The sequence below is a fragment of the Anser anser genome (assembly GCF_964211835.1).
Source record: "Anser anser genome assembly, chromosome: 4".
NCBI lineage: Eukaryota > Metazoa > Chordata > Aves > Anseriformes > Anatidae > Anser > Anser anser.
In genome coordinates, this window is record NC_139724.1 from 26,266,453 (window position 1) to 26,294,381 (window position 27,929).

Here is a 27,929-nt window from a genome sequence, read left to right on the forward strand (position 1 = left end):
AATGTATGTATGTAAGATTTGAGGTGAGACTTAATTTTTTTATACTAAAAGAAAACAACAAGGAAATTATCCCTTGCATACGTTTTCCTATAAAACTATGAATATTTTCCAGAAAATATTTTTAAATAACTTCACTTATGAAGGTCAAGATGCTTATGAAAACAGCATCTGTGTGAAAAATACTGTTTCATAATAAAAGATTATTACTGTAGTGACAATTCAAGTTGTTATGGCAACTGGGTCTGTAAAAAGTGTAAGTGAGCTTAGAAAACATTTAGGTATTTTTACCAGCAGAATATTTATATTAAGTTTTCGTATTAAAATCCCTTAGAAATAATTCAGAAGATAAACTACAAAACAAAAGAACAACTAAGATTTAGATGGTCATTATTGTTGCTGTGAAATATAAACACCTATGATGCTTTTGTTTTGTATGTTAACAGATATATAACATTTGTATGCTCTGACCTTGTTCTCCCTTTTCTTCAGTGAGACATTATATTAGAGAATTTTTCATTTCATTCAAGTTTTAATAGTTGCCAAAAAAAAAAAAAAAGCCACATTCAGGCAAAATGAATAGGGTTTTGATTAGCAATCTTATTTAGGTTCATCAGAATTAGCAACTTGGTTGCATTATATTGCACCACAGACTAAATGTAGCTGTTGCATGTACATAGGAGACAAAGATACTTGGGACAAAGGGAGCCAATGCCTGCTCAATGCAACAACTGTCACAGAGGTGCCAACTATGTTTGCCCCCACAGGTGGACCTGTACTTGTAGTAGGCTACAACAAAGACTGGAAGCGAGTGTCATCAGGCCCTAGTGGGATGGGAGAGGGAAGCCACGTACTTCTTGACTGTGTGGGTAGGAAGCAGAGAGTAGTAACAGGTCTTCCGAAGTAGCTGTGTCCTTTGTCATTCACCTAACAAAGGCCGCATGGTTGGAAGACACAACACTGATGTTTTGAGTAACTGCTTACTTGTCCTAGTGAGATTTCTTGTGCTGCTGACCAATGTGAAAAAGGTCTTATTACTGCTGAGAGAGAGAGAGAGAGATTTTATGGATCAAATGCACTCCTTATGAAAACTCAGGACTTAGTTCAATAAGGAAGTATCTCCATTAGATGGATAGTCTCCAGCTAAACCTCCACACTAAGCAAGAGCTAGTCAACAGGTTCATTAGATGGAAAAACAAAACAAAGAAAAAAAAATCAGCAAAAACAATGCAAACTTTCTCAGAGATTGTACAATCATCTGTCAGCCTCCAAACCCAGCATTCAATGTGGAAAGCTATTAAAACCCTGCAGGAAACCCTGGGGGTACAAAAGCAAGCCCTCAATAATGTAGAAAATGGAGAAACTGTCTACCCACACGGCTTTCTGGGTGAAATGACAGAGCTTATTAGATATTCCCCTGTAAATTGCACAATTCCCAAAGCATCACCTTGTAAATGCTATGAAATGTTCCTCAAAATACACTGGACACCCTCACTGGTAGGTCATCAGTAAACAGATAAAGCTCTTATAATTTGCAGAAACTACCAGAATAACAGACACAAGACATATCATTTCTGGACACACAAAGAAGGTTCTTTAGTAGGCAGGACTTTCCAGTGTTGATGTATCTACAGCCACCACTACCAATGGGAAGTAATCTGAATCCCATAGCTTGAAATCCAATGAGTCGTTTAGAACTGAGAAAAATAATATCATACAGTAATAATTTTTTTTTACAAAACAAGTTACAAGTCTTGTATGAACAAAGGTTGACTAAAAAGATCTACCACTGTATGTCTTTTTATATCTCTGTCTTATTCTATGCAGCTTCTATTTTAAATGTTTGAATAGTAAACAAATTTTAAAAGTAAAATAATTATTCTGTGTGTTAAATGTATTTTAGAGAATAATTGGAAGTGTCATATAATCTCAGCTACTGTGGGCTTCACTGTACATGGCAAGAAATATTGCTATTTATAAAAGCAGGACAAATATTTCATAATTAACATTTCAATTAATTTCACTTATGCTTGTGAAGTGTTTGCAGGTAGGATGCCTGCTGACACAAGCTTTTCACTCTATTTATAGCCTTGTGTAAACTAAAATAGTCCCAGAAAACAAGTACCCATTATTACTGAATTTGTTCTTGCAAAAGAAATGGGTAGAGCAGCAGGAACATCGTTAATGCATGGAAAAAGTACATGCATTCTGCATCTGTTGATCTAATTTTTCTGTATTTTGATATTAGAACATTCCTGCAGATAAATTTGTTGTATTTGTAGGATACACTGGAACAATTTCAGAGATGAAACAATTCTCAAGTGGCCCAGAACAACATGGATAATACCCTTACAACATCATTCTATTTTCCAAGATGGCTCTATTGATTATTCCTTTACTGGAGTGACCATTTGTCATAATCCAAGACTCATTCACCTCTGCTGAAAAAAAGCTGGGTATTTCATAAAGAGGCTTAAAAAATAGTAAGTTGTGAAAGTAAGATGTTAAGGAACAGCATATATTTTCTTGTATTATACAGGGAAAAATGCACGTATTTCTTCTAAGAAGAATCATGGCAATAGTCATTAGAGTGCTGTTTCCTATGTAAGAAGAAACAATAAATCAAATGCAGGGGGTTTCTTGGACACATTCATTCTCTTTTCAATCATCTATTCACCAAATTCAATTCTATTTAAAAATAAAAATAAAAATCACATGGAGCAAGATCCTAAAACTGGAAAGTATTTATATTATTTTGCTATTAGCAAAAATGGAAAATTAGGATTCTGTAAGCTTTATTAGTTTCTGAAGATGTTCTTCACATGGTATATTTTAACCTCCCATTCTCTAGACCATTGCAACGTCTTCCATAAAGCGCATATTCCACTAATTAAAATTCACTGTATTTGAATTGTCACCGTTATGACATTGTTCTACTGATTCAATTATATTTATTTGTGAATAAGGCAAGTCCAGTGTATATTAAAAGCTTCTTACTTAAAGAAAATGTTAGACCTAAGTAAGACTGTTTAATTTTCTTGAGCCAATGAAATTATTTATGAACTGGTCTGCTGTGTGCTGCAGCCTGCAAAACAGCTAAATATTCAGATTATTTAGAATCTCTATTATTCACTTCCTGTTCTATTTTTATGTATACACAGAGCACTTCAGCTCAAAAATGCAAATATATGCAGTGCTATTTTACTGTTCTGAAACCTCTGTTTATACATTCTAAGCTAGCTGGAACTTTTTCAAGAACCTTCATTATCTTAGACATTTTGAGAATATTTTGAAAGCTTGAATAAATTGCCTAACCACCAAATGCCTAGGGCAGCTAGGCAGTGTCTGAAGACTTAGTGAATCGAGTGACTCCTACATTAGACATTTGCATGGTTATTTTTAATTAATCACCATATAAAATGTAATTAGCATGCACCACTTATCATTTGAATTGCAGTTGGAAATTTTTTTTTATTTTGTAAATTCTTGCAACATGCAGTTCAGAAAGAAAGAGGGAATCCCAGAGGCTGATGTCAGGAGTAATCAGGGGCGATTTAGTTGGCTGCTGCTCAGGATATAACATGTAGTTTATTTTGCTCTTTATTGCTCAGATTTTTTATTTTAAATTTCAAAAAATATACAACTGTCCATCCATGTCATCTCTCCTTGTTGTCTTGAACCAGCAGTAGAAAACTAGAGAAAGAGTAAGTTACTCCTTGCTCAGAACCTGACTTTTGAGTGCTGTGTTGTTACTTTGCAATGCTGACTTGAAAAGCAGCAGGACACAGCACAGGTGCAGAGCCCCCGCTGGCTTCAGTGAACACGTTTGTGCTGGTATGAATGAAAATTCTTAGTACTGCTTTTAAGTGGATGGGAGAACACACAAGAAGAGCTGTAAGGCAGGTAGCATCCCTGGAGTAACACCGGGAAGCCAATCTCTTCCTGTCTGGAGGCAGCCTGCTCCTAGCTAGAATCCAAAGGTACAGATCCCTCCTAACAAACAGAGGAGTCGGTATCAAAAGCTACTGAATGCCCCCAGCATCTCCAAAGACACCGTCACGGTGCCCACAGCTAGTGAGGACATTCAGAATAATACAGATGCTTTTTCAGAGGCCACACAGAGCAGTATCTGCTTGCTCCAACCATCCCCTTCCCTGCAGTTACAAGAAATAGTGGGCAGGTCCTGAAGCAAAACTTTCGAGCACTCAGGCCCATTGGTATCAGTTCCTGATGACATGTCTCAAAAAGGCACTTTTTCTGGAATTAAACTAGTAAACGTTTTCAATAATGTGAACTAAATTCTGACAGATTGTGTTCCCATTCTAACCAACTATACAGACATAGGAATAAGGCAATGCTTTACATCTGCAGGACCAGTGTTAAACTTTCCAAGGAAGATGATTGCAACAAAGCAAAGAAAAAAAATGTCATGGGGTTTTGCTTTCTTTCAGCTAAGGATCCAAATCTATTACAGGTGTCTTGGGCACTATTTCTTTTTCCTTTGAGTTTCCAGCAGAACAACTACAGCAAATGAACTCAAACTAAAAATCTGTATAAGCTGACAGCATTCCCTTGCACTGAGGACGTTCTCCCCCGTGAGTCACACAGCAGCATATGGACTGCATCCTTCATGACATGCTTCATCAAACAGGTGCACCACATTCAAGAGGGTGCTCCTGAATTTTCATTTGCAATAAAAAAAAGGATTCTCTCTTTAGAAAAGATTTGAAAAATCACCTTATTTGAGGATGAGTTAATTACTGCACTAAATTTGGACACTGGCACAATTCTAGAAATAAACTTTCAGGCTTTCTGGAAGCTTCTTAAAGCTAACTCTTACTTTTCTTTAAAAAAGCTGTGAGACTGTAAGAAAGGTGAGGGAAAAAAAGCATCTGCTTCTGCTTTTCTTCACCACACCTGAGGAATGAAAAACCTATTATTCTTATGGGTTTATGTCACTCCTACCTAAGCTTTAGCAGCTTGATTTAAAATACAATTTCAGCATCTGGAACATGACTTAGACAGAAGATAGCCACTTAAGTCAGAATTTATAGTTCTGCAAATCCCTGCTCAGCTATCTCAGAATATTTTAAAACACTTCAAATTGTCATTGGCGCCTGTGTCTTTATCTTAAGTTTCTCTGGTGCTGAAAGTTTTGCTTCAGTGTATTTCCACAAACACCTTAGCACTGTCAGAGTTGACTAGACAGGCCACACAATCTCAAACATAATATCATAGAAGAAACTGCCATTTTTTTTTCCACAGTTCTTATTGCTTAGAAGTATTCATAGCATGACATCAGAGACAAGCTATTCACAAGATCACACTAGCAGGCTCTTAATTCTTCTACACATTTCAAGGGAAGAATGTTATCAACTTTCTTTAGTTACTCGATTGTTAGAAAGGTCACAGAATCATAGAATGGGTTGGGTTGGAAGGGACCTTAAAGACCATCCAGTTCCAACCCCCTTGCCATGGACAGGAATGCCACCCACCAGACCAGGTTTCCCAAAGCCCCATCCAGCCTGGCCTCGAACACTTCCAGGGATGGGACATCCACAGCTTCTCTGGGCGACCTGTTCCTGTGCCTCACCAAGAATCGTGAAAGAAGAGAACAAAAATAAAAACGTACAATTATGAAAGAAAAACAACTTACCTACTGAGTGAAGCATGCATTTCAAATGCTATTTATGTATTTTCATGAAATATTAACAGGGTAAAATATATAAAATACTGTGGACTTTCACGACTTAATCTGTACATAAGCAGTCAGCTCCCATTACCACTACAGAAATACAACTAATGGGGTCCAGTTCTCCCCTGCTTTCTTTTCTTTTTAAAGAACAACTGTCAACATCTGTCTTCACACGAGTATTCTGAAGCAGATAAAATTAAAATTTATTTGCTTCTGGTAGGTCATCTATGCTCTGGAGAGTGAATAGATTTTAAATATATCTCTACACTGATCCTGTTCCTGTCAGGTTTTGGATTCCACTCAGGAGATCAATCACTTAGAAGCAAGGCACCTCCAGTATTTTGCACAGTGGCACATAAGTCTCTTTTCTCAATTAGCCTTAGACATTTAAAAATGTTTTGTGACACCCACAGCCATACAAATCAAAAATCAAATCTCTCTGTAGCAATGCCCACCTAAATCAAATAAAACAAAGCACGAGTCTATCCCTGAAATACCCTTGCTGCTAATCACCCAGTAGCAGAATTTTCCCTAGGAGACCCACCTATGCAAAGCAGCATGCTCCAAGCAAGAGAGTACAACTAATTCCCCATCCAAAGTTTGCTGTCAGAAAACATTCCCTCTGATACTGTACCCTTCCAGCAGGTGACTGTTTCAGACAAATCTTTCCCTCCTCCCTTTTCATCCCAGTGGGGCATGTTTTCCTTATTTTTTTTCCCTCAAAATCTCTGCATCTTTTCCCAAGCTGGGTATTAGAAAGTACAGCACAGATAATATTCTAATGAAAATGTCATTTTTTACTACCTCAGTAGCTGGTAATAAAACTTGTTTCTGTCTTGAGACCTTCTTAACATACTATTTGTTTTAAACTGCCTATATGCTTGTAAACAGCTTCAGACTACTGTAAATTGATACACCTAACATCCTTCTTCCTGGTGTGGATAGTCAGCATAAAAAGAAGGCCAGGTTAATTACAAAGATGATGTGTTAATTAGTTAATTAACACATCACGCTTCTCTGTAGCAGGCAGAAAGGAGGAGAAAGACAACTGGGGGAACTGAGTGAAGAATAGTAGAGACTGGTTTATGCAGCACAGAGAGAAGAGACTAGCTTTGATGAGACACCACAGCTGTGTGTAATGCACACTGTCAAAACCTAAATCTCTAGTAAACTGCGTGAAATTGGTTCAGACATTCATCTCCTTCTTGCAAATGCAAGGAGTACAAGCCATGCTAAATTGGTCAGGAGTTTGACTAAATTTATGGGAACATGAATGAGTCTGGTCCTTTCCTGAACTGTACAGCAGAAGACCTGCACAGATCAAAGGACTTCCTGAAATTCTCACTGTCTACCTGTTAGAGTGGACAGAAATGTGGGAAAGGTATTATTCTTAAAGAAGTTAAATTAATCACACCCAGAGAGATGGATGCCACTGCTGGTATCACACGGCTCCAGCTTATGCTATTTTGACTTTGATTATGTTTCAGTAATGGCATGTATCTTAAATATTATGAGGTTTTTCTCTGAGTACAAAGGCACTTTGGGCACGAGGTACTTGTAAGTGTCCATTGTACCGAATTTTCAGTTGGACCCATCCCTGCTAAGCAATCCATGAATTTCTGCAGTTTCCAACTCACACTTAGCAAACCAGCCAAGACACCAGGATAGATGTACCCAGAGCCAAAAATGAGATTGACGTGGAATTAAGGCTTTTAGGGCTCTTGTTGGAACTGGCTCTTAAGGTTTTATTTTGTGTCTTTCTTTTCCAGATGAAGTAGACAACAATTTGCAGAACCCTGTTGTATAAAACAAAATTCCACATATCTGCAATCTGTCCAATGACTGAATTTATTAATGCCACTTACCCTCTGAAATGCATTGTGTTTTCTGTCACTCATACTGACTGTTACCAAGAGATGCACACTCACCTTCAAGCAGTATTATGAAGGTCTCAGTGGTCTTACAAAGCATATTATACTTCTGTGCAGAATCACCAGCCTTTTCTGAAATAGAGAGGGGAAACAGAAGTTGCAGATTGCCCTCCCTAGCATCATATTGTGTATGGTTTTCCTTTTTGGTAATTCATCCACCTTTTCTTGCCAGTCTTCCCTGTATGTGACTTGAGATTTATCACACTGTTTTTCCCTATTGTAGGAATGACTGGGATTTTCAGCTTCAAAGTGACAACTTTGTGTTACACCCCTACAGAAAATGTTGCCTAAGTTATTGCATCATAGATGGGCATTGCATCATTTTGATAAAGTAGTAGCAGTTTCAGGAATTTTCTTCTTCTCCAGTCTTTCTTCGAGGCTTTCTATGTCTGCAATTTTTCAGTTCCTCTAACATCAGCACGTATTATAGGCATTGAAATTCCCAGTTTCCCATAAAAATTTCTGTAATCATTTAAACATGTTTCCCTGCTGTTACTCTATACATTAGGAACATCAAATTTTATTCAGTATAATTCTACAACTTTGTCTAATCTTTGCTTTGTTACCTATAATCCTTTTCCTCTGTTAGATTGTGATGATGGAACAAAATGAATATCATGCAATATCTGCAAGCCACTTTATTTCATGCCCACCAAACTACCTTCTCAGTTTATTGTTCCTTTTGGAACTTTACTTATGAAACCAGTACTAGGGCAGAATTTGGGAGGTCTCAGCACAAGCCTTGCCTTTTTAGAATGATGTCTTGCCTGTAAAGTAAATACCTAAAATCTATGAAATATTTCATTTCTACATGCAGTACCATACTTCTCAAGCTTCTGTAGCATATTTTTATAGTTTGTCTCTTCTGTTTCACTTAAAGATTTTTTTTTAAGTACATCTAGTGTATCCAAAAAACATTTATTTAAAAAGTAGGATACTCTTCACCTGTGCACCTTTTTGAAGACATGCAGTAGCTTATGTGTTTTCTTCTGTATTTCCCAAATTTTAGCTCCAGTGGATTTATTTTTTTACCTGTTCTCTTCTTTCATTTTTCTTTAGTGTCTTCATACTTCTATTTATATGTCATACTCAGGAATCACCGTTTATCTTCTTTATTTCAGCAAAGTAGTTCCGATGCCTCTGTAAAACTTAACATGGATTTATACAGAGCTCCTTTTCAGACAGTGTACCTTTGAAGCTAAACCTATCACAAATTCAGTTTTCTACTTCACAGCCCTAAAGCAAGGTCATTGTGCTAGACCTATAGACAACTAAAATAAAGTTATTTTTGTTACCAGATTGATGGGGTGTATATTTGTGGTCATGATTTAAAAAATATATGTTTGAACCATAACTTCCCTACACAGACATATCAAATTATAAACTGAAGAACAAAATTAAGGATTGAATTATCTTTCCTTTGAACTTGATGAGTATTATCATAATTTTTAAAATGTTGAAAAAATATATGTAGTTTTATGTCTGGTTTATTTATAGTTTTCCTGATCATACTTTTTCCAGGATAAAAACTATGGCTCATCCTTGAGACTGTTTAGCTGCTTCAGTAAAAGTTAAATCCATCGATTATTCATAGATCCATCATTGTCTGAGTGCCTACTTAGTGCAAAGAAACAGCAAGCTACCACTTACTACTTTGCTTTACAGTTTTTAGATTTACCTACCTACACAATATTGTTTGCTAGCTTGATTTTAAGTTTTCAATGTCTTCATTATAGATGACAGAGACAACATATGGATTTGGAAGTAAAACCTCCAAGCTCCATCAGCTGAGTAACACTCAGTTAATTACAGTAAATAAAGAACAATTTTTTTATGCAAATTATTCACCACCCAGGAAAAAAAAAAAAAAAAAAAGAACATTGTGACTGTATCATGATTTATTAACACTGACAAATACTAATTTCGCTACATGCGTGGTAAGTAATCATACAGTAAAATACAGGGTATCATTTGTCAATCCAAATGATTACAAACACAAAATTTTTCAATAGAAAAGCAGAAAAAAAAGCAAGAGAAGAAAGCTGAAACGAGGTAAGAAGCAGCAGCAGAAAGGGAAGACTAAGGAGGACAGAAAAGAGGCCAACAAGAGCAGATGTTAAGTGGAAACAATCAAGGAATGGCATTTTGTAAAAGATCCCAAGTGAAACAAAATTGGTCCAAGTTGCCATATCTAGCTGACATTTTTTTCTCTGTAATAAGTACTGTACTTTTTTTTTTTTTTGCTACATTTACAGATTAGTAGAGGCTCAATATTCCTCCAAACAGATGAGCTGTTGAAATGAGATGCAGCCTTAATTGTAGGTTTTATGAAGTAGATGGGAATAGTTGAATCCACATCCAACCTCAGGAGACACATATTAACTAAAGAAAATATGAAAAATAATAAAGGAAGTGGAGAACAGCTTGTAAGAACAGAAAGCAAGTGAAAGAAACTAGGGAAAACTCAGTGCTGTTCAGTTGAGGGGAAAAAATAGGCTGAAAATCTTTTTTTTTTTTTTTTCAGCGCATTTTAGAATTGGCTTTCAAGTCAATTCCCTCATTTTGCAGTGAAAACCACTGAAGCACTATCTAGGTTCAAGCTCTCTAATATTTATCCTTTAGTAGACAAAGGGTTTCCCAATAAACTAACACCAAAGTATGTTAATGGTAAGGAGAGTGTTTTGGTACCTTGCTATGGGAACAGTTCCAGTGCATAAATCAAAAAGAACCTTTCTTCTCCATGTGTCATTTTTGTGTTACGATTTGTCTTTCTAAGTATGGAGAGACATGGCACTATGAATTAGATAAAGCATTGACTGACAAAACAAAAAACAACAAACGGACTTTAACAAAGGAAATTGTTCAAAGCATGTCATATTTCAGCCACACAGCCATTTCAAAACTTATTCTAAAAGTGAATTGGCTGCCCCACTCTTTTCATATACTATTAGCTTCACAGGCAGCAATCAGAAGTCCAAGGAAAAGATCTTCAGCTGTGCAATAATGACTGGTTCTTGAAACTTTCATTGCACTGTGTATCAGTTCTGCAGATTGTTTTTTTTTTTTAATTATTATAAATTGTAGTTTCTGTTAACTGGTGCTGTCAGTAAAAGAAACACTTTTTGAAGTGATACAATGGGAACAGTCCTGCCTTCTCTAAATTCAGAGATGGTTCTTCCCCTATACCATCTCTCTGCCATACAGTGCTCTGAAACATGATAAAACCCAGAAAAAGCCAAGCCATTGACATGCTGTAAAATATGCCCTTTAAACTGTGATGCTTGAAACTTGTTTGGCCCACATCTCAAGCATGGCTCAGTTAGGCAAAGCTGGTGATTCCGTGCAGAACATTCCCTTCTGTGCTTCAAACTCAACACTTGCAAATAGGTCTGCTTTTTGACACTTCAGTGATGTTAAAGTTTCTATTTTCTCTAGCCTCATTGCACATAGATGACATAATGGATTTCATTCAGGCTTTTACAAATGATCATGCACATGCTGAAAGTGAATGCCACATCCTAGATTTTGAGAGGTTTGTTTAGCTTGTCTCAGCTCATTTGTGATGCACATTTTCTGCAATAAACTGGCATCAGTTGGACCACCAGAATACAGTGAAAAATAAACTCATGGATGCTTCTGTGGAAAAGCATACTGTTTGATAGGTATTTGAAATTTGTCTTAATAATAAACAAAAACAAACAAAAACAAACAAACAAACAACAACAACAAAAAAAACCTTTAATGTGACATGTAATCACCAACCTGAGATTAGCAAGAACCCAAGTTAACTTCTGGTGTAATTTGTATTGACTTCTTAACTGGTAGATTTTATAGATACTTCCCATTATCATCCAGTGAAAAGGCATAATAATACACTAGTCATCAACTGACATTCCTGTTCTACCTAAGGATATAATTTTTGTCATGATAAAACTGAAGGGGAATTACAGAAATGGTCATAAATCAGACAGTCTAGTATCCTGTGTGTTAGCAAAGTGGAACATAAACTCAGATTAAACACAACTATTCTAACACAGGCACTTAGTTTCACTCAAATATGTATGTTCTTCAAAAGGTAGTTTTCACAGTTTTCCCCATTGTATTTTGTATTCCTTATTACAAACTAAAAAAGAAAAAAATATATTTTATAAGTATGTTTGAAGACTGATAAAGACAGATCGCGTAAAACTTCCAAAGCCATGAGGGAAATGATAGCTCCAAACTGTCATTCACAGCAACACGAATTCTGCATCTAAATCACTTAAAATTATCTGAAAAAAATACAAATTGATGTATAAATAATAATTATTCTCTTGATGAGATAGAATTTGGTATATATTATTGCACTAATCTAGTCATATCTAATGCAAAAGCAAGTCTTTGTGATGAACTATGTTCATATTTTTCGGTATAATAATTGGCTGCATTTGATCTGGAGCTATTCTGAACCTCTGTCAGTGCAGTCACTGGCTAATTTAGTTTTGGGATGGTAGTAATTTAGGAACTCTGAATTTCCATTTTTGTTTTGACTGCTCAAAGGACTCCAAGTCCAAGATTAAAAAAAAGCAAGCAAACAAACAAAAAACACTTTTAAACAAACCAAAACACCCCACAATACAAATAAATCAAACTGTTTCTTTTTCTCTCTAAAGAGTGTATAAAACATATTTATCTCTTGGGAAGAGTATGAAAGCATACATGAAGCCAGAAAAAAAATGGGTGATTACTTATTTTTCCACAGGCTTCCAATAATTTTTTGGAAAACTGGGAAGAACCATTTTCCCAGGACTCTTAGCAGTCAGTCATTTAATTCTTGAAATTTGTGGTAATTTTAAGTCATTCAATGAATACTGAAATGTATATTTTCAGAGAGTGGGAAAAGTTATTTGGAACTATTAGTGCTTAGGTAGTGAGTTAAGAAAAAGATCATTAAAAAATCAGCTTTTTAGTATGAGGTCGTTTCACCCTGCTGGGCAGCTGAACTCCACCACAGCTGCTCACTGTCTCCCCTTCCCAAAGGGAAGAGGGGGAGAAAAGAAGGTTGGAAATAAAGTAAAAATAAGAAAAAGGGAAAGGGAAAGGGAAAAAAAATATATTGTCACCGTTGTGCTGAGCTATCTTCTGCATGTTAGAAACAACATTCACCTTATCCAGACACCATCAGAAAAGTATCAAGCCCAAACATTTTAATCCTGAGATATTTTTTGTTAATTGCACTGTGTTATTTACATTGGATTTCTTTACATTTTGAGCTTTTCTCTTAGCAGTATCTGACACCAAGGCAAAATGATAGTTTTCCATGCAGCCTTCCCTTAAGACTTTCAACATATTTCAGAATAAGAATTTCAGGATTTTGAATTTAGGGAAGTTACTGAGGAAATCTTCCTAATTTTGGTTATATGTGAGCCATCGCAATAATGGAAATATCTGCTAGAATGCTTACAGGTTCCCAAAATGAAGGTCCATCCTGAAATATGACTGTAGAAAAGCACCTGCACCATAAAAACATCTGGACAGTGTCACATCACTGCATTATAAGAAAGAACCAGTATTAATTCCAATTGTATTCTAAACATGTTAGACACTATAAGTATGCTGTAAGTTCCAGATAACTGCTGGTGGTTTTCATTTAAGAAACATCTGAAAGCATCTTGCCACAGAGATTAAGTTATCTGTTTGTTTTTCAAAAGGACAGCATTTATCAAAAACATTGAATTTGCCATGGTAATAAGAAACGAACAAATTTCACTGATGTGTGTGGTTTTTAAGTTACATTGTCCATCACGTAATTTTTAGCCTTCTGAATGTATCTATGAGATTACAGTTTTACAACAGATCATGTGGAGGAAGATTCTAGTCTTATTCATGTAGTGTATTATCATACGCCACAGGATTTTTTTGCAGTATGATGGGATCAATAGCAGACCAAACTGCTAGCTATTCTGTTAGAATTTGACCCTTTATCTGCAGCTCAGTAGATTTAATGTTGAATTACTGACGATAAATGAGCATGGAGAACCACGTCCATGTTTTTATTATTTGTAATAAGTGACAATGAGCAGTGTTTCATGATGAAAAGCAGCAGTCTACAGGGAGAATGTATTCTCTCCTAACTCACAGTGCTTGCCTTCAGATGTAAGTTTGCTAATCATATAAGCATAGAATCATTTAGTTTGGAAAAAACCTTCAAGACCATCCAGTCCAACAATCAAGCTGACTTACTGAATCCCATCAGTAAATCATGTCCCTTAGTGCCATGTCCACAAATCTCTTTAATAACCCCAGGGATGGGGACTTCCCTGGGCAGCCCATTCCAATGCTTGACCACCTTCTCTGTGAAGAAGTTCTTCTTGATATCCAATCTAAATCTTCCCTGGTGCAAGCTGAGATCATTTCCTCAAATCCTATCACTTGTCACCTGAGAAAAGATATTAACACCCACCTCACTGCAACCTTCTTTCAGGAAGCTGTAGATAGTGATGTGGCCTCCCCTCAGCTTCCTTTTCTTCACACTAAACAATCCCCATTCCTCACATCTTGTTTTCTTGTGCGTTCACCAGCTTTGCTGTGTTCTGCACATGCTTGAGCAGCTCAACATCCTTCTTGTAGTGAGGGGCCCCAAACTAAATACAATATTCGAGGTGTGGTCTCACCAGTGCCACATACAAGGGGACAATCACTTCCCTAATTCTGCTGGCCACACTATTTCTGATGCAGGCCAGGATGCCATTGGCCTTCTTGGCCACTTGGGCATACTGCCAGCTCACATTCATCCAGCTGTTGACCGTAACTGCCGAGTCCTTTTCTGCTGGGCAACTTTACAGCCACTCTTCCCCAAGCCTATACCTCTGCATGGGGTTGTTATGACCCAAGTGTAGGACCTGGCACTTACCCTTGTTGAATGACCCAGTTCATCAATCCAGCCTATCCAGATCCCCCTGCAAAGCCTTTCTACCCTCAAGCAGATCAACAGTCCCACCTAACTTGGTATCGTCAGCAAATGTCCTGAGGGTGCATGTGATCCCCTCATCCAGATCACTGATAACAATATCAAACAAAACTGACCCCAGTACTGAGCCCTGGGGAACACCACTGGTGACTGGCCACCAACTGGATCAAACTCTATTCCCTATGACTCTTTGAGACTGGAAGATTCTTTGCCCTAATGTAACACTACACAGTCACACAAAAAGCACGAGGCCATTCTGTCATTACTGGCCAAGAAAAGGCAATGCACAGAGTAAATTTTCAGACATATCTGAGACCTCCCATGTACCCACCACATCCTGGTCAAGCTCAATTTAACTGTATTTTTCAATACTCATATAATATCAATAAAAACAATATATTTATTTTAATGTCACTCTGAAAAAAATGAGTTTGAAATTATTTAAGTAAATATATAGTATTAGGATGAACTCTAAACACATTAAAGATAATGGTATGATCGGTATGATCTATGGAGAGTTACAGACTCAGTGTTTTTTTCCAGAATTCCCCCTCTATCTTACAATGATCACAAATGGCAACGAAGGAGCTGCTGATAAAAGATATTTGTGGTAACACTGCTTCTCACAAGATGGATTACTGGGGCTTGGAAATTGACAGTGACTCATGAATTTGTGTTGTAAAAAGGAACAGCCATATATTTTTACACACTGGAATTGAAGTTTTGAACTTAAACTACAAGATATTCTTAACTAAGTCATCAGCCCACATTCCATGAATCCTTTGCAAGAAAACTAGAGCAACTAATACCTCTTCACAAAAACCTAAGCTAAGTGAACTACATGCAGGTGTTCTCTGGGTGGAAACCAGTTGGGCAAGGGATTCCATTGTCTTTCTAATCTCTAGTGTTACACAGCAAAAATATGTACTAGAAATTTGGTTTTCAGCACTCAAATATTTGGCTGCATGTGGTCTTTTGAACACTGCAGTATAGCAAAACTTATCTGAATGAATCTTAGGTTTTTATTGCAGCAAATGACCCCATGTCAGGTCAGTGCAAATAAGAAAAAGCTTGGCTGGTCTTAACCTAGAAAACTATAAAATATGTCAAATGGATGTCTCTCAAGTGTGTGATAAAAATGCATCTTCGCTGCCTCTAGCAGTATTGTATCTGACCTCAGAGCATTAGAGAAGAGAGACCATATTGAATGCTTTCATTTCCACATAAAACGCTGATCATGATAGTTCAGACATGCCAGATGGCAGTAGTAGTGATAAATGGTGTTGATGCCTCAGGAGAAATGAGCTAGTAAAGTTATATTATGTTCAGTTGGGATTTTAAACATGTAACATAGTTAAAACTGTTATTCTCCTGCAAAATCATACAACTCATATTTCAGTACCATGTCATATATGGGGGAAAAATTCCTGCCATCATATGCTGCTATGAAAAATAGATTTTCCATGTCACAGCAAAACAATCCGACACACAGTATATATAATATTTACTTATATATATGTATATATGAAATGATGAACCACCTGTATATGAAAATCCAACACTACTATTTCTTGTTTTTTCCTTATGTAGGTATAGCACAATATATCTGGATACAGGGAATAATAAAACAGTGTGAGATTAGATAAGACTTACCTCATGTCTGTAATGGGTCCTTTCCTCCTTTCTGAAATTACAGTTAACAATTTAACTATTACTAAAAGATGTTTTAAGAAATTTCACTGATCTAGACAAAATTTATTTCTTCTCCAAAGTGGCAGCACTATAGGACTTTCCCTTTGAGTGTCTGAGGTTTTTAGAAGTTTTTATACTCTACCCTGCAAGCAGATGTCTGTTTGTTCCCACAAAACCTAAAGACTCCAAAGGTTGGAGGTAAGTTGCAGAAATATCCTGTGCTCAAGTTGTATTTCTAGGACTTAGATCCCTTTACTACTGAAATGTCTGCACATTTATTTATTTATTTTTTTAACTAGACCACCCTCCACCAGTGGCATTCTCTTGATGTTCCACCATGCAAGGAAACACCAGAGAATATATTGGGAAGTTAGAAACTGCATAGCTGTTATGAGCATTATTTTTCAGTTCTTCATTTTAGCGTAATGGTCACAATTGTCTTTCCCTGAAAATCAACTTATCTTTTTGGTTGCAAACTGAGCTAGTGTTACTTTTTTGTTGTGGGTGTGTCTGAGTTGAGACTGTGCATATTATAAATTTGTTCTTAAAGAGGGAGGTGCAGCACTTACAAGGGAGGCTTTTATATCTAGGTCAATGAGGAGCAATTGCACCTTACTAAAAATTAAAAAGTGTTGTTGATGGAAAGGAGACATTACACCCAGGAAATATATAGTGTTAATAATGCCATACATACTTGCTATACATACTAAAGAAGAAAGAAAATAAGGTATATTACATCCTGCATTGTCTGTAAATTCACAGAAAATAGAGATGCAACGTGAGCCCTGATTTGTCATTATTTTGTGCATACTGCTCAGACTCTTTGTCCTATGGCAACTTGGATTTAATTTACTTTGTCTGACTTTTTAAATTTAATTTTATTAATTAGAAGGCAGCCAGATTTAGACAAAGTATTATTACAAAGGTCTATAAGAAATAAGACAGTAGAAAAGTCTATCATGCAAAGATTAATTTGTCCAATTTCAAAATGTATATCGCAATATTTTATAGCTGACAGGTGATCATGGGCAGATGGTCATTACAATTTATCACAGCAGGAAGCTGTTAAAAATGATAATATGGGCAGGTATAAAATTATATGAAGTAGAAGTTATAGAAAACAATTCTGAAAGTCCAGTAACTAAACTCCTGAAGTTTCAATCATCAAAAGAACATAATCCAAGAGCCAATTATAATTTTCAAAGAGTTGGAAAAAAGATTAGCCTGTTGAGGGACAAAAATCATACGCAGGCAAATTTCATTTTCTCTTCCTCCTACTCATCAAAATTTACACTTTCCGACACTGGAATTGTGCAAAAGTGTTTTGCATCATCTTTTTTGTTTTGGTGTTATTGACAGTTATTCGAAGACATGGAGAATGGGTGCCCGATCCCAATTTATACCTTTGAAAATCTCTCTCTCTCCACTTCTGCAACCTCATCATTTATAAGCAGCAGCCACATATTATTTTTAAGTGGAAAAGAAATGTTCTTCGGCACTGATCAGCCTTGAGTGAACTTTTATAGCAGACTTATAAATTTCTCCATAGCAGGGTTTATAATGGAATTGCTTGAAGTACTTTGATTCTAGTGTACTAGCTGGCACACTAGACACTGCTGAATGGATCCTTGTTATAAACTGACAAAGGAGTTCAAAATTTTTCTTCCCTATTGCTGCTAACATTGCTTATTTCATTTATTTTTGAATCATGCCACAATTCTACAAGCAAAGATTCGTAAGTTTGGATATTATGCTTTTTTTCCTTAGGCTTTTCTGGGCTCCATTTGGTCACTGTTATAAGACTGAGAGTTTAAGATCATAAGCTTTTGAAGGTCAGGCTGTATTGACTATAGGATGCAACATCTAGCCCAGAGGAACCATTGATCAGAATGTACTCGACAGGTGCCACTGTAATAGAAATACAGTTAAAGCATCCATTTTACACACTATGATGTGCAGAGTGAGCAAGGGTATAAAGAACTTTCTGGGATCTTCTTCTAGGGTTACTTTACCTTGCCTTTCAAAAGTGAAAAAATCTGTCCTTCTAAAGGGGCAATATTCACAGGAGCTTAGTGGAAAAGCTGTTTCTGGCAGGAGCAGTAGTGTACAGAGGGGGGAATAGTGAACAGAGGGGAAAGAAGTACAAAAAACTTTCTAAACTTTGCTTTAGTTTATTGGCAGAGTTTCTAAATGATCTTCAAGATCTGCCACTTTGAAGCTAAACCAAGAACTTAGGTAGGCAATACAGAGTCCTAGTGAAAAAATATGTAATAAGCAAATGGTCTTGTTAACAATTTCTTTATACCTTAGTATTCCCACAAAACACATATAACCAGTACAGAGGACTTTCCAATCCTCACTGAAATCAAAATGAGATAAACCAGGGCATAACTATTGGCCACATTACAAAGCATTTGCTTAAGTTCAAGAATACCTTTGTCTCTGGCTAGGAAAGGGACTAGTCTTGCAGCAAAACACAGGCCAGTCTAGCTGTTTTCAGCTGAGCTTTCAAATTAGCCTGATAAAGCAGATTGTTGCATGCTTTGTCTGCAGGAGTACAAAGCAAAATCTTTTTGATATTAAATAACTTGCTTCAAGACCTTGTAGTTTTCATTTTAGAGGTATTACAATATTACTAACATACATACCTTAAATCAAATCAACTTTTTTTTTTTTTTTTTAATGTATATATTGGCATTTCTTTGCATTTTGATTCAGGTTCTGTCCAGTGAGTACTGCTGACATTCACACTAACTGGAACCTCTGACATATAAAACACAAGAGAGAAAAGACAGGAATTCATGTGTATCCCTGTGAAAATATTCAGCCAGGGAAGGGAAGTTGGGATGAAGTTGGAAAGAGAAGACAAACACAGTCATGGAGATTTTAAATTCCTGTTACTTGAATATTTTCACTGAATGATTCTAAAAGGATAATTTAGTTCTTAGAACTGTGTATGTCATCATGATGTTTTATAGAAACTGGCTGAAATTTACTTGAGCACAGATCTGGAAAAACACCTCTAGTACCTTATAATAAGTACCCTACTGAGAAATTAAATGAAGTCACTACATAATTCTGCATTGCAAGAGGAACAATTCTGGTTTCTGTTGAAGTCAATGGCAAATCTTTTTTTTTTTTTTTAATTTCAATGAAGCAAGTATCTCACCACTGAGATAAAATAAAAAGTGGCTTCACAAAGCCCTTAAGCAAGGATTAAGTAAATTCAGAGTCCTTTACCATCTTTACACAATAGATGGATTTAGTCTTTTTTCCTCCTTTTCCTAAAAAAAAATATTTCATACATTAGAATGAAATATATTAGGAGTATAAATATTTTTTAAAGTTCTATTTGCCGAACAAGCTTCAAATGCATTTTTGCTCATCTTTTTCCTTCCTTATTGTAAATGGCAAAGGAAGCTTATAAAAATCATTTTAACTCTGTTGTTGAAAATTACTGTAGTAAGAATGTCTTTAAAACAACTGTTTGTTAGTCATTGTCTCATTTACATCTTCACAAAGTCTAATTATAAATATACAATGAAACGTAAAATGCCATGTGAAAATAAGCAAGAAAAATTGAGTTTGTATATTTCTTAATCTCTCTCATCCACCACTGTTCTGGTTCCGCAAAACATAAAAAGAACATTTTCAACTTTATTCATCTAATTATAATGTATTGCAAAAGCATAATTACTATTCAGAAACATCCAATTTTGTCTACATGAAATTAAATGTTACTTATAACAATATAGCCATGTAGCTATGTAGGAGGTCTTGGCTTATTTATATGTAATGAATAATAGATTTTTGAAATGATTATCTAGGAATACGGTCATGCTATGCAGGCACTGAAAAGCACAGATATTTAGTCCAGAGGCAGAAGATACCTGGATGCATATTCATGAACCTGAATAAAATGCACTTAAAATTAGATTTTATTGCTCTCTTAATACTATATGCTCATTTTTAAAGTATTTCTGAGAACAATATCAAACAGTACCAAGTAAGATGATTAAGAAGGTTTTTTATGTCCAGAATGTTCATGCATGACTGTCATATCCATATGTATAAGTTCAATACATTTCCTCCTGTCATTTTCATACATTACTGAACTGAACAAAATTCAATAAAACATAGACTCCATAGTTCACTTGTCAACATCAATTCCACTTTGCAAAGGCTTCTTCAGCTATATCACCTGAATGTAGTCCTTTGCATTTCTTAAGGAAACTTACAGCATAACAGTTTACATGAATAGATCAAAAATTTTAAACATGATAAACTTGAGATCCACATATTTGCAAATTTGGTGTCTATTGCTCACAAGACCTAATGGCCTGAAATAAATCCTGCTGCATTTGTACTTTCCCATCTGCTCAGTAAGCACTGTCTTTCCTCTCTACCTCTCCAGCCTCCATAGGAAAACATTTTTCTGTTTTTACTATCTTAAACAAAGAAGAAAAATGAGGGATTATGGAGTGGAGACCAAGTAAGCTAATGAGTAAACTGAACAGCACAGAATCTCCCTGAAACTCACACGCCTGTTCTCTTAGAAGACACATGGTGGCCCCAGGCTAAATCATCTTTCTTAGTGCCATATTACTAACAGCAAACCTGCACAAACCTCAAAAGCCAGAGTCAGACTACCAGGACTGAAACACGGAAAAAGCATCAATGATTTGATCTGCTTAAACATGTATTTCCAAAGATCTGTTTTTGTGTCACTGAAGAAGTTTGCTGTTTGATTAAAAAAACAGCAGTTCAGGAGTCAGTTAGGAGTTCAGACAAGGCTAAAACTAAAGATATCTCAACTTTTTGGTCCCACACGATATTATGTGCTCATCAGTCTCTCATTTGAAGATATGGTATTTTCCAAAATTATATGGAGATGTGCAGAAACCACCGGGGAAAAATTCTTTCTTACCCTTATATCCTACAACCTTATACCTTTTGAAAAAAAAGAAACCCCTCAAAATAACCCTCCCAAACCCCACCACAAACTGCAAGTCAGCTTATACTTTCTTTTCGGTTGTGTTTAACGCTGTTCATTTTAGTTTGAAATGGAAAAAAACACAGTCTGTAGGGCTATTTTTTGGGCAGTGGGTGGGACGAGGGGGGGAAGCTTTACATGTTAGCAGTTTTTTTCCCACTGCCTTTTGTGCAGAACAGATAGGTCTGCTTTGATTGCTTGGGGGTTTAATGTTTCCAGGCCTGCAAGGAGAAACTTAATTGTGACTCCCATCGCAGGTATTTAAATGCCCGATCGAAACATTCAACCATAGATGTAATTAAGCAGGCTCTAATTTTACTTATGTGATTCAACATAAAGAGAGGAGCTCCATTACTTAAGTGTTTACGTCATTCCTTAGAGAAATGACCTTAATTTACTGTAATTTCCAGTTGGAAGATTACCAAATTGGTTTTGAACTTAAGTAGCCCTGTGGGTGCACAGTCATTTACTGCCAGATTACATGAAGTACACTGATTACTTCCAATTATAAAAGACTTATTTTTCTTAATAAATGAGTTTACCTTTATTACTAAATAGATACTACGGTTAAACTTTTCTAGCTGTTAGAATCATCTTGCATTCAGTCAGTTACCTTTCATCACATAGTTAATCAAAGTATCTTTACAGATAGATATACAATTTATGCAGCGTATATATATAAAGACATCATTTTGTGTATCACATATGAACTTACATAAAAGACAAATAGAGGCTTTGGAGACTGAGCTGAAATTTACACAGGACAACTACATTTACACAACTATTCTTAAGAGAAATTTTGCAAAAAGTTTAATGGCAATATGTTAACAACAACAAAAAAATAGCTTTAAAACCCATGTGGCCATACGGAACACAACTGGCACTCCAAACCATCAGTCACTCTTTTTTTGAGTTCAAATTTTCATTAAAGTATTCTAATTTCAGTAGAACTTCCTGATTACAAACAACTATTATATCAAGACAAGCTATTATAAACAATGAAAGGGCGACCCCTCCCCCCAAATTTAAAATTACCGTGAACAAGCCACAGCAGCTGAAACTAAGTGCTGTACTAGAGAGTGAGGCCAGTGGAGAGTTTCACAAAATACAAAAATGAAAACAAAAATATTAATGGAGAATCTCAGCAAGGTGGGTACTCAAAAAAAAATAATAGCTTAGATCAAGCATGTTTTAAGGCAGTAATCACTAATCATAATTCTTAGGAATACCTTATGATGCCAGATCTGTTAGTTTTATCATGGCAGTTAATGTCATATACTAAGACTCACCAAAACTAAACAAAACCAAAAATTAAATCAAAGTGCAGAAGATAATTTTATTCTTTTACATTACCTTCTCTTCTCTCTTGTCAGGAAGGCTTTACAGGTGATCACTACTCTTTTTCTGGAAGATAGCTGGCCTAGGCACAGTTGAGACCTGATGAAAAACTCACCATTTTCATGTGCATTTCCTTGTGAAAGAACTTTCACCGCCAGCAAATATCTGGACTCACGATTTTCAGACTGCACCTCCTAAATGCATCCTAGAGAGAATGTACAGCAAACATTTTTTAGGAGCACCTGTTAAAACAATATTGGTGAGGTACCCCAGGAAGAGTTTGTACCAGAGAGTCCCATAAAAATTAAGAGCTCTGTACTGGAAAAAGGGTGTGGGATGTGCACGTGTCTGTGTGTGTCTGTGTGTACAGGGAAGGAGACTTTTCCTGGAGGAATTTTAATTGGATGCTTTTGCTTCTTTTCCTTGTTTCCCTTTCTTCGTTAAAGGGTGGACTTGCTGATGTCTCATAATTTTCATAATGAACAGGGTTAGGAAATTAGAAATCCAGAGGCTATACCTGGAAAGGGATCTTTAACACTGTTCAAACTGGAGCATTTGTCATGCCTTTTGTGGTGGTATCATAATCTGTACACGAAATGTCAATCAGGAATAAGTGCAGTACACTCCTACCGAACTAAACATGGTTCAAAACCAGATTAAACTTCCCCAGCTGGTCTGAATGCCTATTAGGTTTCGTGTCACTTCTCTGTGTTTTTATATTAAATACCTCAAAGAAAATCATATTTGTCACAGATAATCACATCCTTATCCATTACTGAAGCAAACTGAAATCAGTCTAACCCCAGATTTAAGCAGTAGGGATTCTTTCTGCGTGTACCCAAATGGGAAGATTAAATATTCCTTTAGTATTTTTTCCATTTTCCACTGATAATGTGATTTATGCATTTTTTTCCATATTATCAGAAATATCTGCACTGAAAGAGTTATTTTCTTTACTGAAAAAAATAAATAAAATAAATCTGATATCTGAGTAACACTTCACTGGTTTATTATTTTAGAAATATTATAGTATTTAATAGATTTTTACCAGAATCAAATATAGTCCATTACCTTGATTATTAGCTACTAATTTGGATCTAAAATGTGCTAACTACTTGTATAAAAACTCCAGGATCTCCAGTGTTCCCTCTCCATCTGCAAAGTTCAACCTCCTTTGTATTGAAAACAAGTATTTTTCTTTCCTGTTCTCAGAATATCAGGTATATATGAGGTGTTGCTAATAATAGGGCTCAGCATAAAAGTGTGAGGTGCTGTTGCAGTGAGGTGGAGCTGTGCTGGCTAGGTACCATAAATCCATGTACATTAATAAGACTGAAAAGATACAGGACAGTAAATACTCAGGAACAAAAGACAAAGCAGATCCAGGTTAAGAAGAATCACAGAAGGAAGCTTAGACACTGTGCTACTCCTTATGAGTTCTCTGATCACAGTGCTAGGTCATTTGGGACTGAAAGATTACATAAAGGACTGAAAACATCTTCTGTGTCCCTAGGTAGGCACTGAACTGGTCAAGCTCTGGAGCTACTTTTTCTCAGGAGATGCATGATTCTCTCTGGGCACTTCCACGCAAGCACACATGCTGCTCGCTGCATTTTCTAGGGGAAATGGTTACAGAACAGCCAGAAACATTTTCTGAGACTGTGTGCTATAACATTTTTTTTTTTCCTAATGCAAAGTAACAGAAAAAAAGCAGATACTCTAGTTCATCAAAACTGACTTCTCTGACTTCCTGCAGATGAATATGCTTCACTTCAACCTTTGGCAGCTGATAACCAACTGTTACTTGTTTTTCAAGTTAACTCTGATTGACAGTCTATACACCAGTCTGCTAAAAAACATCGTCTAAGAAAATAAAATGACTAATAATCACTACTTCAAATTCATGTAACAAATCATCATTCCCAAAATCAGGTGTTTATCAGAGTGCATTTTTAGATGCACACATCTTCCAGAATCCACTTTTCTGAAGAAGGTAATATAATTATCAGTGTACCTGTGCTGATTCTCATTCTTAGTGGTGATGTTTTAAACAAGAGCTTAATCAAGTGCATTTGTACACAGCAGTCAGCAAGGGAGTGTTACCATGAAAATGATAGTGTACCCTTTTCAGTAAACCTACTGAAGAACCTACAGAACTGTTTGAATTTCAGCAGCTGACAGTTCAAATGCTCCTGTCATGACAGTGTAAATGACTCAGTATAATTATTTTCTGTGTTAATTCTCTGGGTTCAAATCAACAACTCAAAGATCACTTTTACTGATACAGGACTCATAGTCTGAGCACAATGCTGTGAGATTGCTAATGTTCATACTACTTGTAATTTCCTAGGGTTCTGTCTGAACTAGGGACAGAAGAGGGTATGTGACGTGCAGGATCATCTCAGAAGGGTTTGCACACCAGGCACATCATGCCTTCAGGCATCTTAGCACACAGTGCTCAGTATGTAGATAGCATCATCCTTCATAGCTCAAATTTTAATGCAAGATATCGTGAGATAATCCAATTTCACCTAAATTAAAGAAAAAAAAAATCCCTCTGCACTATTTGAATATTTCAAATATGAGTGTTTGAGACAACTAGATAGCAAGCCAAGGGAAAGGAAGCCTTTGTGAAAGTTTTCTTTCCAGAGAGGGGATAAAAAATTTTGAGAGAGAAACTTCTGTGTGTGTTGTGTACAGAGCTGAAAAAGAAGAGCAAGAAGCCAGAAGCTGTTTGAGAGATTTTTCTCAGACACTCTGGGGAAAACTTCAAAAAATCTTGCAGAAAAAAAAAAATGCTTACATTTTTACTAAAAACAACAACAACAAAACACACACACAAAAAACACAAACCAAAACAAATCCCTCCCTAGCACCTGAAGTTTAACAGGACAGTATAAACACTGTATGACTCCGGAAATATTGAAGAAAGTTTTTATTTAAAGATGAAATGATATGAGGCTTACTGAAAGCTTGAAAGGAAAAGGATATTCTAGACTGAGCCCAAACAAGAGATAAATCCTCCAAAAGAAATGAACCCAGGGAAGAAATGCATAAGAATGCTGAGCTGCGGTATGTCAACCAGGAAATTATATCAGCCAAACTGATTAATTTAACCAGAAAATCACACGAAGAAACATCACACCCAGAAACACCCCTCAACAACCTCATTCTTTATGTCCTCTTCAAGCATGGGTGCAAAGACATAGAGTCTCAATACTGATCCTAAGGCATCCTCTAACCCGTTGCTGTTAGCCCTATAAATAGAGGCCATTTGTATAGGTAACTTCCATTCTGCCAGAAAGGATAGTAACAATCTAGCCTAAAACATTCTTTGTCCATACTGAAAGGATTTGATAAACGTTTGCAAATGCTTGAAGCCCTATTTTGTTGTAAGATTAAATGCCTCTTATTTGGCTGCTTACTGTATTTGAAAGTCACATTGCTCATACTTAGCAAAATTATTCCTGTCAAGTCCAAGAGTTCCATTTTCTGCTGGACTTGTTTGATCTCATCAGCACCACCTAATTAAGCCTGATTTCTTTGTATTTTTACACACTCCAAAACTCATCTTCAAAATTACTTCCTTATGCATATAGTTATTGACACATTAGTTATAAAAGTATTCACCTAGTCACGAGGCATTTTTAGCACCCTATGCAGTAGTAAACAATGATAAAATTCACCATAGCATAACTTCATAAAGGGTCCAGAACACTCTTTGTAAGTGGTGCTCAGGGATTTAAAAAAAACTTGTGCCACTGAAACCAACAACACTCCTATTAATCAGTGGGTCTTGACTTAGACCTGAAGTAAAGTGCCAATGGAAATGCCAATGGAAACACCACTTAATAAGTAAGAAAAGCACAAGAATCAAAATGAAATGAGGTCTTATGGATAAAACATAACAAGGAAGAAAAAAAAATAGATAATTTCACTCCACAAGGTTCCCATATGCTCCTGAAAGAGCGAAGATATCGTATTGTCTGGGTATACTGATAGGTGAAATAAAAAAAAAAAATAAATAACCACCATTCCTTGAAACAAAAACATTCAGGAACAGCTCTTGTTCCTGTGCCTAAAGATCATTTCTTATCTATAGAGAGAACTGGCACCACATATTTATTGGAAAAGCCTTTACTTTACTCTTGCTCAAACGAGATCAGTGGTAAAGCCATGACCCTTATCCATGCCCTATTTAATGCTTTGAGGTCTCTTAGTGATCTAGCTTAGAGCAATGTTTACCTGCAGCAATTCACTGTCTTTTTTTTTTTTTTTTTTTGTGAATGCTGGGGCTGGAGTTAGATCAGTAACTGGGAAATGTTGCCAAGAAATCTCTGGAGTGGTAATTTTGACTAATAAAGATTTGTTATTGTTCTCGAACCACTGTTTTCATCAATATTCATTTCAGTATGACAGACAGCACATCTTTACTATTGAGGAGATTTCAGGGTTGAATCATACATAGAAGTTTGGGATTTACAGTAATTATGGCAGAAATAATTACCTTTTAACAAGAATCTCATGAGAAACAAAATTTGAATCTTTACTTCACTCTTTTGAAAAGCCTAAGAGAATTTGGAATCAACATTTTATTTCAGACCCATCTCTATTTTTGCCACCAATATGCATAAACAAATATATTAATGATGAATGCAATTGCAATTAAAATAAAAATCTCTAAGCTCTTCTGAAAATTCTAATGACCAAGCTCTATGTATGTTATTGTAAATTGAAAATATAAACAATAACAAAAAATGTGGACCTATAGCAGTTTGGAATCCTCTTTAATGTTGCTGGACATGCACAAAACAACTGACCTTTTCTCTGAGGACTCCTTGAGTACTGAGGCAGGAAAAGGAAATACATTATGTCATCTGAATGCATTGCACACACTGTTGAAGTGATCAGAGCATCCTTGGATTGTGGCAAATTACAACACTGTGCTAAAACAAACCTGTCTAATACAAAAGGCTATACCCACTTACCCTTTAAAAATTTATTTTCTAAACATTTTGCTGACCTCACTGCATTTTCCCCATTAACCCTGTAACAAGCTCTAGTACTGGATGTGTACTACTTGATACACAACATTTGGTGCAACTAAATTTCTTATTCAGTTAAAGGTAGTATTTCCCATAAACTACACATCAAAAGTCTCCAAGGATGGATGCTTAGAGTATAAAGGGTAAAATGGGATAATTTATTATCCTGATGAATTTTGATAATGTAGCAGGTTAATTTCCATTTGGTGTAAGAGGTGTAAATACTCCAAATAACCTGGAAGGGTTTCAATACCAGAATATAGCAAAAATATTGCAAGGCCAGTGCCAT

General features: G+C 36.0%; 1 protein-coding gene across 1 annotated transcript in view; it reads right to left on the reverse strand.

Moving 5' to 3' along the window:
- LOC310899085 (uncharacterized protein) overlaps window positions 1-27,929 on the reverse strand; it is a 91,430-nt gene that overhangs the window by 12,376 nt on the left and 51,125 nt on the right. Inside the window, exons 8-11 of the mRNA XM_083835066.1 lie at window positions 18,913-22,800; window positions 10,312-16,256; window positions 8,656-8,771; window positions 7,621-7,695 (exon numbers count right to left, since the gene is read on the reverse strand). The gene's annotated coding sequence lies outside the window, so the exon portion shown is untranslated. The remainder of the gene's footprint in view (window positions 1-7,620; window positions 7,696-8,655; window positions 8,772-10,311; window positions 16,257-18,912; window positions 22,801-27,929) is intronic.